General features: G+C 41.8%; 1 long non-coding RNA gene across 1 annotated transcript; it reads left to right on the top strand.

Moving 5' to 3' along the window:
• The first annotated feature begins 7,295 nt into the window (after positions 1–7,295).
• Positions 7,296–14,633, top strand: LOC135107263 (uncharacterized). Its single transcript, XR_010271671.1, has 2 exons — positions 7,296–7,432; positions 10,490–14,633. It is a non-coding gene; the product is annotated as an uncharacterized LOC135107263 (long non-coding RNA).
• The last annotated feature ends 1,971 nt before the right edge of the window (positions 14,634–16,604 follow it).

Below are 16,604 nucleotides of genomic sequence, written 5' to 3'. Positions count from 1 at the left end.
GTAGAGTGGGTAGGAAGGGAAGATTGGAGGTTTATAGTGAGAAAGGAAATATAGTAGGAGACATCAAGTTGACGGGCAAACCGTCTTGCTTTATTGACAGTGTGATACCTTCGGGTAGTGTGTTAGTTATTCCTCTTGTCCTGGGGATCATCACAGCCCCTTATATAGCACTGGCCCCTCCGTGATTGGCTGGCACGCTGCTGCTCTTCAGGCCAATCACAGTGTTTCCCGCCCCTGGTCATCCTGACTACCAGCTCACTTCCTCCTGATTTCAGCGCTGCCAACGCCCATCTTCACTACTCGCAGCACAGTGCTACCAACGCCATCCCCCTACCCCCCTGCGCAAAAAAAAATAAAAAAAATAAAAAAAATAAAAAAAATGATATATATATATATATATATATATATATATATATATATATATATATATATATATATATATATATATATATATATATATATATATATATATATATATATATATATATATATATATATATATATATGTAATGAGTGCAAAGCTAGGGCACAGTTAACCTACCTTAATTAGGCTCACCAAGCACTCACCACAAGAACCCACTGATTAATTTAAACCTCCTGCTTAGGTTCACAGAAACCCGGGCCACAATTTTAAAATTTAATGGTTGAGTACATAATAAAGAAAACACAAATGAGTACATAATAAAGAAAACACAAATAAAATATGAGTGCTTAACACTCTTAGAGGCCACACTGCTGGCACTCCAAAATACCTGATCCCATGAGAAAATGGGTAAATTCACATACAAATAAACAGGAGAAACAAACACTTCAACGCACCAACACAAGAAATGTTATATGCCACTGACACTGTCCCACCCTAACCAGTACACCCAGGACCCTCACACCCTATAGGCCCAACCGCACACCGACCCAACGCGCTGAAGGTACACCACTACCACTACCCTGAAGTACTGCAGCTCTTCCTCCATGCACGGCGGTACTAACATCATAGCAGCCAGGGACAGCAAGTTCCTCACTGCAGCCTCCTTAGTTCACAGTATCTGCTACGGTGCCACCTCACTGACATCCCACAGCACACTGCCAAGACCAAACTCCTGCAAATCAAATGGCAAATCCACCACTACTCTGCACCCTGTCTCTCTCTCGCTCGCCTCTCCCGCCAAAAATCCCACAACAAACCTTCAGGGCCTTAAGACTCGTTTTGGCGAGACTCGCTGACTAGTCTGTGAGCCTCTTGCAGGCGCGCCCACTTCAACTTCTTACACTCACCCCCCCTGAACTTTGTGCATGCCCTCATGCACAATCCCCACAGCCAACACAAGACGAACCCGTTGCACCCCTTTCAGCAATCCTACTAGACCTCCTGAGTGGAGGGGCCTGAACCCCTTTAACCTGCTCTGAGCCTTCACCACTCTGTTCATCTGGCTCTTCACCAGGCCCTAGGGCATCCTCTCCCTCCTGCTCAACCACTGAGTCCACTTGTTCCTCTGAGTCCGGTTCTGGAAACCCAAAGCGCTTTAACACTTCTGTCATATCTGGCATTTCTACTTCTTCCTCCTCTGGTGGCCCTTCATTACTTTTCCCTGCTGGCACTTCATTACTTTTCCCTGCTGGCACTTCATTACTTGTCCCTGCATGGCCCTCACTACCATTCCAAGGACGCAAGTTACTGCGATGTAACACCTTACTACAGCCGGACTCACCTTCTGGTCTGACCCTATACACCCCACTCACCCCATCCAACACCTCCTCAACTTCCCACACCTCAGCTGCAAACTTAGGCTGAATCTTCCTCCTACCTAGTACTGCATTGTCCCTTAGCAACACTCTTTGTCCCACCCTCAATGGCTCTGCTTTTCCTTGCTCCTGACGCTTCCACCTATTGGTATTGTGGTAACTCTTGATGTTCAACTTAGCTGCTTTCCAAGCAGCCTCCTGTGTCTCTCTGAGCTTCCTAATCCACATGCTATGGTTAGTAGGCTCACTATCAGTTTCCTCACAGAACCTATCCAAAGGTAAATGGGGCTCCACACCAAACAACAAATAATGGGGTGAAAAACCAGTGACAGCATGGGGTGTGGTATTATAGATGGCAGTGAGGCTTGACAAGTGCCTAGGCCAATGGTCCCGCTGTTCCTGACCAAGGGTAACTAACATCCCATGTAAGGTGCGGTTAAACCTCTCACAGATCCCATTTCCTTGAGGGTGATACGGGGTGGTACGAGACTTGGCTACATGGTAATACTTGCATAGTTCCTGCACTAACTTTCCCTCAAAATTCCTACCCTGGTCACTATGTACCCTTTCTGGGCAACCAAAACGGTGAAAAATCTCCTCCACCAAGATCTTGGCTACTGTGCTTGCCTTTTGGTTTTTAGTAGGAAAGGCCAGGGCAAACTTGCTAAACACATCCGTCACCACCAATACATTTTCCTTGCCATCCCTGGCCGGATCCAGCAAAGTGAAGTCAACAGCCAACACTTCCCAGGGGCGGTTGGCTTCCAACGTACCCAACTTAGTCTTGGCCCGCACACCCTCCTCCTTCCCCATGACACAGACTTTGCACTTTGCCACATACAATTTGATGTCTTCATGTAGTCCTGGCCAAGCAAACCTATCCTTCACTAGTGACGTTGTTCTAGCAACCCCTTGATGACCCCACTGATCATGAGTGGCTTTAAGCACTTCTTGTCTCTGATTCACTGGCAACACCACTTTCCACTTCCTAGAATCTGTCTCCCTTCCACGCCAGTAGATCACCCCATGCCTCATAATGAGGGACCCTCTCACTCTCCACCATTGCCTAAACTCCTCTACTTGTAGCAACTGCCTTAGTTCTGCTGGCCTCACTCTACCAATCATTTGTCTCCACAACTTCCCTACAACTAGACAAGACTGTTGCATATCCCTAAGCTGCTCCTTACTGGCACCACGCCATACCTGCATCACAGCCACCCCTTTCACCGAGGTGTTAGGACTGGTTTCCCATATCTCCTTCTCTTCCTCCCCTCCCTCAATCAATTCCTGGGGCCTCCTCGACAATCCATCCGCGTTACCATTCTCCTTCCCTGGCCGGTATTTCACCTCAAAATCAAACCTTCCAAAGTCACCCAGCCACCTACTCTCCACTGCCCCAAGCTTGGCAGAGTTCAAATGTGCCAATGGATTATTATCCGTCAGCACTATAAAATGTCCACCCACCAGATAGTGCTTAAACTGCTCTGTCACTGCCCACTTCAGAGCCAACAGCTCCCACTTCCTAGAGCTGTAATTGTTCATGTTCCGCTCTGACTTTCTGAGACCTCTACTTGCAAAAGCCACCGGATGCAACCTCCCATCATGCTCCTGAGATAAAACTGCTCCCAGTCCTTCAAAGCTAGCATCTGTCTCCACCACAAACTGCTTGCTGTAATCTGCACTTTTCAACACTGGAGCCTGACTTAACTTCTCTTTCAACAAGGCAAATGCTCTGGCCTCATCCTTCCCCCAATAATCACTCACTGCTGCCTTAGAATCACCACTCATCAAAGCATGCAACGGAGCAGCCACCTTCGCAAAATTTTTCACAAACCTTCTGTAAAAGGAGCAGAATGCGACAAATGCCCTGACCTCCCTAACAGTGCGCGGAACTGGCCACTCCTGTACAGCCCGTATTTTCTCTGGGTCTGTATTAATTCCCTCCTTAGAAATGATAAATCCAAGGTACCTAACCTGGGGCTTTAGTATGTGGCATTTGGAAGGTTTCAACTTCAGCCCATGTTTCCTCAAAAGCTTCAACATTCCCTCCAGTCTATCCAGATGCTCATCCACACTCCGAGCAAACACCAACAAATCATCCAGATACACCAAAAGAGTCACAAAAACCTGATCGCTAAACACATACTCCATAAACCTTTGGAATGTTGCTGGGCTATTGGATAACCCCATAGGACAGCGCACATATTGATAATGGCCAAATGGTGTTACAAAAGCAGTCTTGGGCCGGTCTTCTGCCCGCACAAGAATCTGATGATAACCTGCAGCTAAATCAAAAGAAGAAAAATACTGTGCCCCGGCTAATGCATCTAGTGTGTCTTGTACCCTTGGTAATGGGAAGGCATCTTTCACTGTCACCTCGTTCAGCCTTCGATAATCAACACAAAGTCGCAGCGAACCATCTTTCTTCCTCACCATCACTATTGGGGCTGCATATGGGCTCACACTCTCCTCTATCACTCCCTGTTCCAACAGTCCCTTTACATGAGCTTTAACCTGAGTGATACATGGGGGAGGAATATGTCTGTATGGAAGGCGAATGGGCACTGCACTATTGAGGTGAATTTCATGCTCCACTCCAGTAGCACATCCCAAATCCTGCTCGTTTTCAGCAAACACATCTCCGTACTCATGGATCAATCCATCCAGTCTCTCCAACTGTGCTGAATCAAGCTGACTCTCATCCACCTGCACCCCTAGTATGTCCCTGAACTCCTTAACCACTGAAGGAGGTGCAGTCTGAGCTACTGTGTGTGTGTGAGCTCTTCCCACAGTAACCTCCCTTCCATGAGAAACTTTGGCTACCTTCCACTGTGGCCTGAATTGCACATCTGCTTGTCCCAGGTTACCCACTGACAGCCATCCTTCACCCTTAACCACTCTGGTATAACTGGGAAATATACACAAACCTTCAGGCACCCAGTAGCCCTCGCCAGGCACTAAGGGCTCCAACACCACACTATCTACATCTACTTCCTGTAAACTTTCCACAAACACTCTCATTATTCTTCTGGTACCAGCCGGGATTACTAAATCCTGTTGCTGCTGAATTACAGCAAACCCCAGAGGCTGTTGTGTCACCCTCAATTTTGCCTCAATGGCACGGACACACCTGCCCCACTTCTCAGTTAGCCCCAGGTGCATGGCTCCCTTCAACACATTCATCCCAAACAACACTGGCAATGTAGTGCCCTGCACCACACCACTCTCCCCACCACCACCTTTCACAAAAAGTCCACAGTCTTTAACACTTTTTCCCTCAATTTCCACATTCACCTTCACATAACCCAAACAGGGAATTTCCCTCCCATTTGCATCTGTAATCCGAATGTCCATCCCATAGATCACAGCTTGCTTGGGGAGGAGGTGCTGTTTGTACCATTCCTCTGTCACCAGACTGACTTCAGCACCAGAATCAGCCATAGCACTTACAGGTATACCATTCACCAACGCATCTATCCTCAGAGTCTTTCCAAACAACTTAACTTTCCCTCTTTTTACATCATTCCGTTCCTCGGTCACATTAGTCACACTCCTTATCTGAGCTGTAGTGGAGGCCCTGTCGTCAGGCCTTGAGAGCTGGCCCCTTGTTCTCAAGGACTCCCGTTTCCCGCTGTCTTGGACACCAACTCCTTGAACCGTTCACACTGATATCCCAAGGGTCCATGTTGTCCACACAAGGAGCAAGATGGTGAAGAAAGGGTACTCCTCACAACTCTCTCTGGCTTTTTCCCACTCACTAACTCTGCTTCTTCCTTCACAATCCGCTCAGCCTCACTCACTTGGTCTGCTGCTCGCTGAACCATGTCCTCCCACTTCACAGGCTGGTGCTTTTCCCACCATTTTCCTAACTTCACTCCTACTTTTCTGTCTCTCAAATTCCTACAGAACCATGTAGTTAACAGCCATTGCCGTTCTTTATCTCCCTTGTCTCTCAATTTGTACATTTTATCCACAATAACACCCAGAGAATCAGCAAATTCCCACACTCCTTCACCCGGCTGTTGAACCCGAGCATGCAGCTGTTTTTCTAAGTCTGTATAATTCAGTTCTGGTCCAAAAGCAGACCTCAAACAATCAAAAAGGTCAGACACAGTCTTCACAGTACTGTTGTGGACCCTTCGACGGGCTGGGCCTTCCAAGAACCCACACAGGTATGACACTCCCTCAGAGCCCTGTAATCCCAGCTGCTTTATTTTCTCTGTGGCATCTTCTACCCAGTCATCCAACTCACTGGCCCTCCGTACCCTTCCAGAGAATTTTCCAATAGTGGGGACAGGACGTGACCACACCATGTTTTGCATGTGCCCCATTTGGTCAAACTTATTACACAGTTGTGCCACTGCTTGGGATAACTGAGCATTGGTACTGATTAAGTTATCAACTACCTCTGGGGTAACTTCCACCTCCCTGCTCTCCTCCTTACACTCAACTTTAACCCCAGCTACACCTTGGCCATCAACATCACCCAAACACAACAAATCCTCCATTGTACAGGAGTAGTGCCACACTAACACTTAAGTGGATTTTGCCAAAAGCACTGGACCCAAGCAGGAGTTTGAAACAATTTCCCCAAAAGGGCATAAAACTACGCTCTGCTACCAATTGTAATGAGTGCAAAGCTAGGGCACAGTTAACCTACCTTAATTAGGCTCACCAAGCACTCACCACAAGAACCCACTGATTAATTTAAACCTCCTGCTTAGGTTCACAGAAACCCGGGCCACAATTTTAAAATTTAATGGTTGAGTACATAATAAAGAAAACACAAATGAGTACATAATAAAGAAAACACAAATAAAATATGAGTGCTTAACACTCTTAGAGGCCACACTGCTGGCACTCCAAAATACCTGATCCAATGAGAAAATGGGTAAATTCACATACAAATAAACAGGAGAAACAAACACTTCAACGCACCAACACAAGAAATGTTATATGCCACTGACACTGTCCCACCCTAACCAGTACACCCAGGACCCTCACACCCTATAGGCCCAACCGCACACCGACCCAACGCGCTGAAGGTACACCACTACCACTACCCTGAAGTACTGCAGCTCTTCCTCCATGCACGGCGGTACTAACATCATAGCAGCCAGGGACAGCAAGTTCCTCACTGCAGCCTCCTTAGTTCACAGTATCTGCTACGGTGCCACCTCACTGACGTCCCACAGCACACTGCCAAGACCAAACTCCTGCAAATCAAATGGCAAATCCACCACTACTCTGCACCCTGTCTCTCTCTCTCGCTCGCCTCTCCCGCCAAAAATCCCACAACAAACCTTCAGGGCCTTAAGACTCGTTTTGGCGAGACTCGCTGACTAGTCTGTGAGCCTCTCGCAGGCGCGCCCACTTCAACTTCTTACATATATATATATATATATATATATATATATATATATATATATATATATATATATATATATATATATATATATATATATATATATATATATATATATATATATATATATATATATATATATATATATATATATATATATATATATATATATACACTACACTACAACACTACAACTCTAAATTCAAGACAAACTGTAACAAAGGAGAGAAGCAGTGAGCATGGCGCTGTGCAAAGCATAGGGGCTTTGGTGCGGTTTACACCAGCCTGTCACTGTCACCCTCGTCCTCGTCTGTGACGTCACAAACGGTGAGCTAGATGGAAACCGGATCCTCTGCACTTACAGCCATCTCGCCGTCTGAAGATGAAATATAAATTCATCTTTTGGCGGAGGGACGGCGGCAGTGTTCAGCATTATCAATGGTATTGGATATCCTTGATATCATGAAAATGTGAAATATCAATTTTTGTTCACAGAGAAAAGAAATAAGATCATATTATTATAGAAAATGTGTAAATATATTTTTCTAAATTGTGAGGTTAAGACTATTGTTTGATGAATCTGGAAAAGCAGCACACCGCTCACCATACACCCTAAGTGCAGCTGATCTTGTGGTAAACACACAACATTCAAGCACATGCAGTGAGGACCAACTAGTATGTAGACTCCATGGTAGTTATTTCAATCAGGCCTCATCTCTGCCTCTTCTCATAGCAGCCTCTCCAGCAGTAGCTGCTGTGCCCATACTGTCCGTCTCCTCCTCCACCTTGCTGGCCTAACTTGGCGGTCTTCCAGTTCTGAATCATCAAATAATAAGAGAGCAACTATAATGAGGAGATCCTTGTGGTCCATCTTGTTTTGGTGCATGTGCGGGACTGATGATTGACAGACTGACATCATACTGTCGCCCTGTGATGGAGCTCCTCTCCAAAGTGGACGGCCATTATGTTTATGATGTCACAGACTGGGACAGGGGTGACGGTATGGGATGGTGTGAACCGCATCTTTGTCTCTGCCCTGCAGCAGCTAACTCACGGTGTCCCCCTCAGTTGTCTGGCTTGCCAGCGTACTTAATAGCATTTATTTCTATTTCTCCTCTCCTTTGCTATACAACATTGGGATCTATATTTCCATTAGTGAAATCAATTAAGGAAAATAGAAAAATTTAGTTGCAGAGACATAAGTCATTCTTGTGGTTATTTTTTTTAATCGTTCTTTTGTGGAGTAATTAATACCTGCTTTCCCGCCTGGTCAGATGAAATGTTAATTGTTAATCACTAGAAAAGTTATTATGTGGTGATCAACTTCCCCAATTGAATAATAAACTCACAGTAAACATACAATATGATTTTTTACTTGCCGAATATTTAAAAGGGTTGATTTTCTGGGCTGATGCAATCATTACACAAATGAGCATCTATTTATATAGCACCCACGGGATATTGAAAAAAAAAAAAAAAAACTTGGTGTCCCCCTCAGTTGCCCCCTCCCATATCTGTGCCATCACCAGGGCCCAGTCAGCTCTCACTAAACCTCTTCCTCCCTCCATTCCCATTGAAAAATATATATGGTAGCGTAATTACCAGACAAGACCTCATTACAGCCACAGACAACCATTCCACCAAAACTTCCCACTTCTATTATGAAGATGAAGTCCTGTGGAGATAGAGTGTTTAGACACCCTCCCTTCTCCCTAGCTCAGATACATGGGCTGGCACACATTAGGTCATGGTACCACAATTTGCACATCAGGCCATAATTAGACTGGCACATGATGGGCAGGCAGGCCATTTAGGTATTAGAAAGACCTGTGCCAAGCTATATAATCACTTCTTTTGGCCTGGCCTCAGCAAGAATGTAAAGGAGTTTGTCAAATCTTGTCATATTTGTCAGGTGGTGGGCAATCCCAATCAAGTTATCCCTTCTGCTCCCATCACCCCAACTCTTGTAACTTTAGAGCCTTTTGACAAAGTAATTGTAGATTATTGATTCCCTGCATAGAACAAAGCAAGGAAATGAGTACTTCCTAACCATCTTAGATCCCGCCTCTCATTATCCCAAAGCTATCTACATTAAGCAGATTTCAGTCAAGTCAGTTGTCAAGTACCTGTTACATTTTTTTTTATCACCATAGTAATCCCTAGTATTGTACAGACTGACAGAGGGACAAATTTCACCAGCCACTTATTCCAACAAATCAAGGAATTGAATGTGCATGATGTAGCTTCCTCTGCTTACAGACCACAATTACAAGGCACTTTGGAATGTCTCCATCAGATGCTTAAGTCAATGTTAAAGAAGTATTGTTTGGAGGGCAGCAGGGATTGGGATGAAAAATTGGTCGTTATTTACTGTCAAAGAAAGTCCCCCAGGAGAGTGTGGGTTTTTCCCCTTTCGTGCTATTATTTAGTTGGGAGGTGAGAGGCCCCCTGAAAGTACTCAAAGAGCAGTGGTTCCAGCCTACACCTGTCCCAAATGTCACCTTGGGTCAGTACATTGACACTTAACTGGATAAACTTTCCACATCTTGCCATAGAATACCTTGGCAAATCACATGCATATATGAAGGAGCAACAGAAAAAGGTGGTCATACAATTGTTCTTACTAGGTGACAAAGTGTTAGTCTTCTTCCCCTTCCATGGAGCTCCACACAAAAGCAAATATTCAGGACCTTATATCATTACCAAAAAAATCTCTCCCACAAATTATGTCATCCAGACACCTGATAGACGTTAGGACAACCAACTGTTCCATGTAAGTTTCCAAAAACCATATAATGAAAGAGCATTAGGGGATGTCAGAAAAGCAGGGTGTAATGCACATTAATGTGAAGGAAAACAAATCGAGAAATACTGGCCTAGTCACGTTAGGAGAACAAAGTGTAGAGCTTCCCATTCCTCAAGGTAATCTACCTAACAGTGAAATTCTCCAAAAAAAAAGACCCTTATCTGGCATCAGAAAAACAGGAGGAAATAGCCTCCCTCATACTTGAATTCCTGCCCCTTGTCACCAACAAGCCTGGTGCTTGTACCCTATTAAAACATGACATTGATTCACTCATTGATGAAAATGTAAAACCTATCAGACAGGCACTGTACAGAGTCAACCCTCTCAAAGCAAAAATAATGGAGTGAGAGGTCCAATATCTTCTGAAGAATGGTTTAGCTGAACCAAGTATCTCACTTTGGCCTTCATCCTGTATTCTTGTACCCAAAACAGATAGTTCATATCAGTTCTGCACTGACTTCAAAAAAGTAAATAGCCTCACTGTCCTTGACTCATTCCCCTTACTGTTGGTAGAGGACCTGATAGGTAGGATTAGTGTGTCAAAATACATTACAACCTTAGACCTTTGTTGTTGACAGGGAGAAGGAGATTTGCTCATTCATCATGCCCCAAGGCCTCTTCCCCTATAATGTTCTCAGCTTCGTATTGGTCAGTGCCTCAGCAACATTCCAGAGAAGAGTTGTCAACCACGTCACCCATGGGTTGGCCAGAACTGCTGCCTACATTGATGATTTGGTGGTTGCCATGAACACCTGGGAGAAGCACCTCCAGCATCTGCACCTTCTCTTCACACACCTGAGTCAAGCTGGCCAGTCCCTGAATGTGGCCAAGTCTTGGTTTACCAGAAGTACTGTCACATAACTGGGCTACACAGTGGGTGACAGGCCCCAACTCTGCCATAGCTGCACCCCTAACTGCATTGAAGAGCACCAAGCAAACATTCCAATGGACCCAGGAATGCCAGCAGGGCTTCACCTATCTCAAGTGTTGAGAGGCCCTGTCTACACCCGGCCTTTCCACCTACAAATCGATGCCAGCAGAGTGGGGATGGGTATGTGCCTATTACAGCCGAACCCCTCTAGTGGCATCCTACATCCTGTTGCTTACCACTCCACCAATCTCAAACCACACCAGGCGTCCTACCCCACCAATGAAAAGGAAGGGCTTGCCCTCGTATTTGCCCTCCAAAAGTTTAAGTATTGCCTGCTCCACCATCCTGACATCATACAAGTGTACTCTGACCATAACCCTCTCACATTCATAGACCGCTCCAAGCTAAAGAACCAGCGAACCTCTGCTGGGCCCTCTACCTACAGTCCTTCAGGCTTAGGATCCAACACATCCAGAGAGTTGACAACATCCTAGCAAACTCCCTCTCTCAGACCCCTCAGCCTCCAGGCCCTAAGATACCTACACCTGATGTGAGTTTCTTCCCCAGTCATCGGTCTTTGCCCACGGGGAGATGTTATGACCACTCCCCCTATCCCGCTGGTTGCTACCCTCAGGCCAAGCCCTGGCCAGTTATCATGCCATGTCATCTGTCTTGATCCTGCTCATTTAGTTGTGAGGCTCCAAGAGGTCCTGTTCTGAGGCAATGGCAGAGTTGCCCAGTCAAGGAGTGGGCGGTTCACACCAAGCTCTCTCTCTCTCCACCACCCTCGACCTGCTGTGTCACCCTTACCCTGGTGGTTAGACAAAAGTGGACTCCTCTGGGCTGATCAAGTGAACATCACCAGATGTTCATCTCAACTGTTTAACTCAAATTCATGTAATGTATTGATTCCGAAAAGATTAGCTTCAGTCCTCCACCCTTTTTCTCTCTCCCTTAGGTAGGATCTTTAGCAGTTATTTTGTATGTTAGGTCTTGGTGTTGGTTTAGTTTATAAGCTGTATGGGTTCGTTATCTTTTCATTATATTTTTTTTTTTTTTTTGTAAAAGTAAAGTTATAAGTTGTATTGTTATTTATTATATCTATTATTTCTTATGTGTTGTGTGATCATAACAACAACCATAAAATATTCTTACTTCTTAACCCATGATGTAGTAAATAGTGAATACCATGGTGGTTATCATTATATGGATCCACTCTCTCTATGAAATCCCTGTTTATCTAATCAACAATCACCTTAGAATACTGGTTAAAATAATCTGGTTTTTAATAAAGATGTTTTGAAAGCTTCTTAACCTACCTAGTGCTAAGCTGAAATTTCTTGGTTATTGGACCTTGTTTTCCCTCCAGGGCAGACAGACACGGTATTTATTATTTTGTTTATTATCATATGTTATGGATTTTCCATATAGCTTGATGGTATCCTCAGTTTCTTGGGTTATTTTTATTAGATAACATCCCAATACGGTCTGATTCCCAGAGTTTATCAAAATTTGTCTGACGTGGTCAATAATCTGGGTTACTGAATTTCTCTTCTACTGGGCTAATTGCTAGTTTTAGCAATGAGATTACCTCCACCTGAGCATGATTGTTATCCTTATTTTTATATGTGCCACTCAGGGCATATCCACATATGGTGGGTAACAGAACTATTGTACCCTCCCTTTCATAACCAGGATTGACTAAATTGTAGTAAGGATTAGAAATTTTATCTTTTATGGTGTTGGGATCAGTTAACATGCAACCTAGTCTCTCCAATCTAGCTAGATTTTTACTTAGTCCTCTATGAGCTACTTGTTGAGGCATTTGATTTACTACTACAAGCTTTAAGGAGTATTCCTTCCCTTTATATTTATAAGATACAGAAGCTATGTTATATTCCTGACTTGTTCTGCTACCTGTCAATCCCTGTAATTTTAATTTTTCCTTGCCAGTTATTTTATGCTTTATCAGTGACAAAGGGGACTGGAGCACAAAGATCTTCTGTAAATACTAGTCGAGGAGAGCCCCCCCTAATTTTATTATTTTACCTCCCGTTCCTATTACGGGTAACATTAGGGTAAGTAATATGGTCTTCTCCTTGGGAGTTGTCACAACTAGTGTTATTGTCTCCCTTGCCTTGGTATCAGTTTGTTGTTTGTTGTTTTAGGTTTTAGCTAAAAGGCATAATAGTGTTTTTTCACAAAACTTACATTTGGTGAGGGTGGGATTGGTACAGCCTTTGTTGCCACATCCAGGGTCAAAGTACCCGTGACAGTTTCAATTGTTGGGGTCTTTTATGGCATTTGAACCTTGAATGACTATCCCTAGCATAGCTTACACTGGGATTTAGTTTTTTTCTTCTTTTTGTTGCTCGATGCTAAAGCTGCTTACATTGTAATATTCAATTTCCTTCTCAGCCGTGGGTGGACTACACTCTATAGTGCATATCTAATTTCTTAAGCAATTTAAAACCTCCTCTATATTCAAGACTTGTTCCTGCAGCTCTTTTTTTTATATTTTCTCTTAAGGAAACTGGCAGGTAATATAGGAAGAATACTGAGCACATATCATTTCTAATATCATGAGCATTTAAGGATTTCTAGAGACTTTCATATTTGGAAATAAATTGTTTGAGGCTGGTAATGTTATAGTTAAGCCCCTGCAAACTGGGTAGCTAATTCTATCTTCCCTGCCATAAGTATCCTTCAGTAGTTGAATGGCAGGTTCATAATTATATGCCTCAAGTTTAAACACTGATATTAATTGTGGTATCTTTGTGGGACCCCTTTACTGGGAAAATGAGAATGCACTAATCAGTTCATGAGAAAAATTTAAATGTATGAGTTATAATGATTAATATGAGTGTGCCTCAAGGAGAATTACCTTAATTTTTGGTAAATAGTATCCTAGTTGTGTAGGTGTTGCATCCAAATGTGTGTGCATTACAGGTGTTTTGTCTAATAGATTATCACTCTGTTTGTTTACATCCTAAATTTTTGATTTTTCCCCCTGAAATAATAACAATTAACTGGCAAAGGGAATTTACATTCTTCTCTGTGGTCAACAAGGGTTGGTTAGCATCTCACATAATTCTTTTATAATACTCACAATCAGTTATTTTCATATGAACAAGTAATTATTTTATAATAGACACCAATGAGTATTTTCATATGACCCATCTTCAAAAAATACAAGATTCTCTGGGTGTGACATACATACCTGCGGACAATGAAGGTCAATTAGCATTTGAGTTGAAATCTTGTGGTAAGTACTGCATCACATTACTAAGTAGTTCTTCCACATAACTTGGAATAACTTTTCTGCATTGTCCCTAAAAGTTTAACACCTATCTCTACCCTTAAATGGTTGTTAAACATTTTCACAAATGGTCCCATGTACTGAGAGAATCTAACATGATTGATTGATAAATCTGGGATTCAAATACTAAACTCAAAATTTCTTCAGAATTACATAGAGTTATCAGCTCTTACATGCTTCCACTTAATCTACAACATCTTGTGACAAGGATTTTTTTTTTTTTTTGTGATTGGCATAACAAAAGCTGGGAACATTGTTTTCCTGGGTTTTCCTTATTGATAGGGAGGGAGGATGGTATTCCCCCGTGCCTGCCCTCCTCATCTCAATATAACAACATCTAATTTGTTAACTTCTAGCTTACAATTTCACTTAATATTTTTGTTCTAAAGTCTTATTGTTCTCAAAAACATATATAATGTTTTATTTATGAATCCATAAAGATATTAATCTATTTATAGGCCTCATCTTTCCTTTAGGCTATGTTGTAAAGTAATTTTACATGATTGTTATTTGAATTATATTATCTTCTTTATTTTAATTTTTCCTTCCTATTTGTCCCCATGATAATTTATCCTCCACCATTTCCTCCTGCAGATGAACCTGATCTAAAAGTACATATATTTTCTCATTGTTACTGTTATTTTTCACTAGTGTGACTTTTATGGTTGCTTGTTTCTCTTTTATTTCATGCATATCAACAGAGCGCATGAATATATTTAAATCCTTTCTGAAGGTAGTAATGATGGTCCCTGATCTTGATTCTTGATTCCACAGGTGGCTCAGGATTCCTTCTGAGCCAGGCCTTTGCATCAGCACTCTTGTAGGGGAAAGAACAACAAACAGAAAGACAGACAGCATCTACCACACCCTTAGTTCCTACACTTAGCATGCCACATTTTCTCCAGGAACACTTTCACAGCCTCAATCATCCTTTCATTTGTCTCTCCTGACAGTTCCAGCACCAACACAGTAACACCATCCATTCCCTTCCTGTCTTTTCCACTCTGACATACCCCAACTCCCTCAGCACTACTTGCATCATCTCATCCCTGTCTCTGGCATACTTCACACACACCACCACCATATACTCACCCTCTCCCATGTCACACATCTGGCACACTTTGCTGTGGTGACTCAGATCATCTGTAACTCCTTGCATTCATATCCATACACTGTGCTCTTATTCAGAAGAGATCACCAACCAGGCTTCCCTCATACCACTTTTCATAGACTTGGGCCTCTTTCTCTCTATACTACTCCAAAGTACTCTTTTTTTTTTTCATCTTATTCCTCCATTCACTCAGTCCCACATGCTTTACTACTCTATCTCATATTTCCAGTTTCTTATATCCCATTCTAAGACCTCTCCATTTCTAACGATCATACTCCAGTCACTCTCAACATGCCTCCCCTGAAAAGCTGAACTAGTTTCCAGGCCACTCTTGACCAGAGATGGGGTATTCATATTCAAATACATTTGAATACAGTATTTGGGTGTATTCATATCCATATTTGAATACTTGTCACCTGACATCAAAGTATTTGCATTTGTTTTCAAATACTTGGGAAAAATATTTGTATTCTTTGAATAATATGCAGGATAATTTTAAATCCATCATCAGAAATAACATTTATTGTTCCTTCCAAGTTACAAATCTTTGTTCCTATTTGTCCGACGTGTATGATACAGGTTCACTATATATATATATATATATATATATATATATATATATATATATATATATATATATATATATATATATATATATATATATATATATATATATATATATAGTGAACCTGTATCATACATGTCAGACAAATAGGAACAAAGATTTGTAACTTGGAAGGAACAATAAATCTTATTTCTGATGATGGATTTAAAATTATATATATATATATATATATATATATATATATATATATATATATATATATATATATATATATATATATATATATATATATATATATATATATATATATATATAGTGAACCTGTATCATACATGTCGGACAAATAGGAACAAAGATTTGTAACTTGGAAGGAACAATAAATCTTATTTCTGATGATGGATTTAAAATTATTTGGCATATATATATATATATATATATATATATATATATATATATATATATATATATATATATATATATATATATATATATATATATATATATATATATATATATATATATATATAAATAGAAGTGAGATCTGCAGCAGGATACTAGAAAAGACTTGGCTATTATAATTTGACATAGGTATTTTGTTGTGTTTCTTTCAGTACAGCCCAGATACATAAGTGAAAATTTTGGAAAACAAATATGTCTAGGCGTGATAAAGATGTACAGAATACTGGCATCAATTATAAGTTCATGATATTTTATTATTGAATAACTTTAGTACCATATTAGGCTCATTGCCAAGCTACCTACATGAAAAAGTTATTTTCAGTGAAAAGTAGTCATGAATGCATTCACAAATACTCTCATGAAGTATT

This window comes from Scylla paramamosain, chromosome 15 (genome assembly GCF_035594125.1).
Source record: "Scylla paramamosain isolate STU-SP2022 chromosome 15, ASM3559412v1, whole genome shotgun sequence".
Lineage (NCBI taxonomy): Eukaryota > Metazoa > Arthropoda > Malacostraca > Decapoda > Portunidae > Scylla > Scylla paramamosain.
This window is presented reverse-complemented; position numbering and strand designations above follow the sequence as displayed.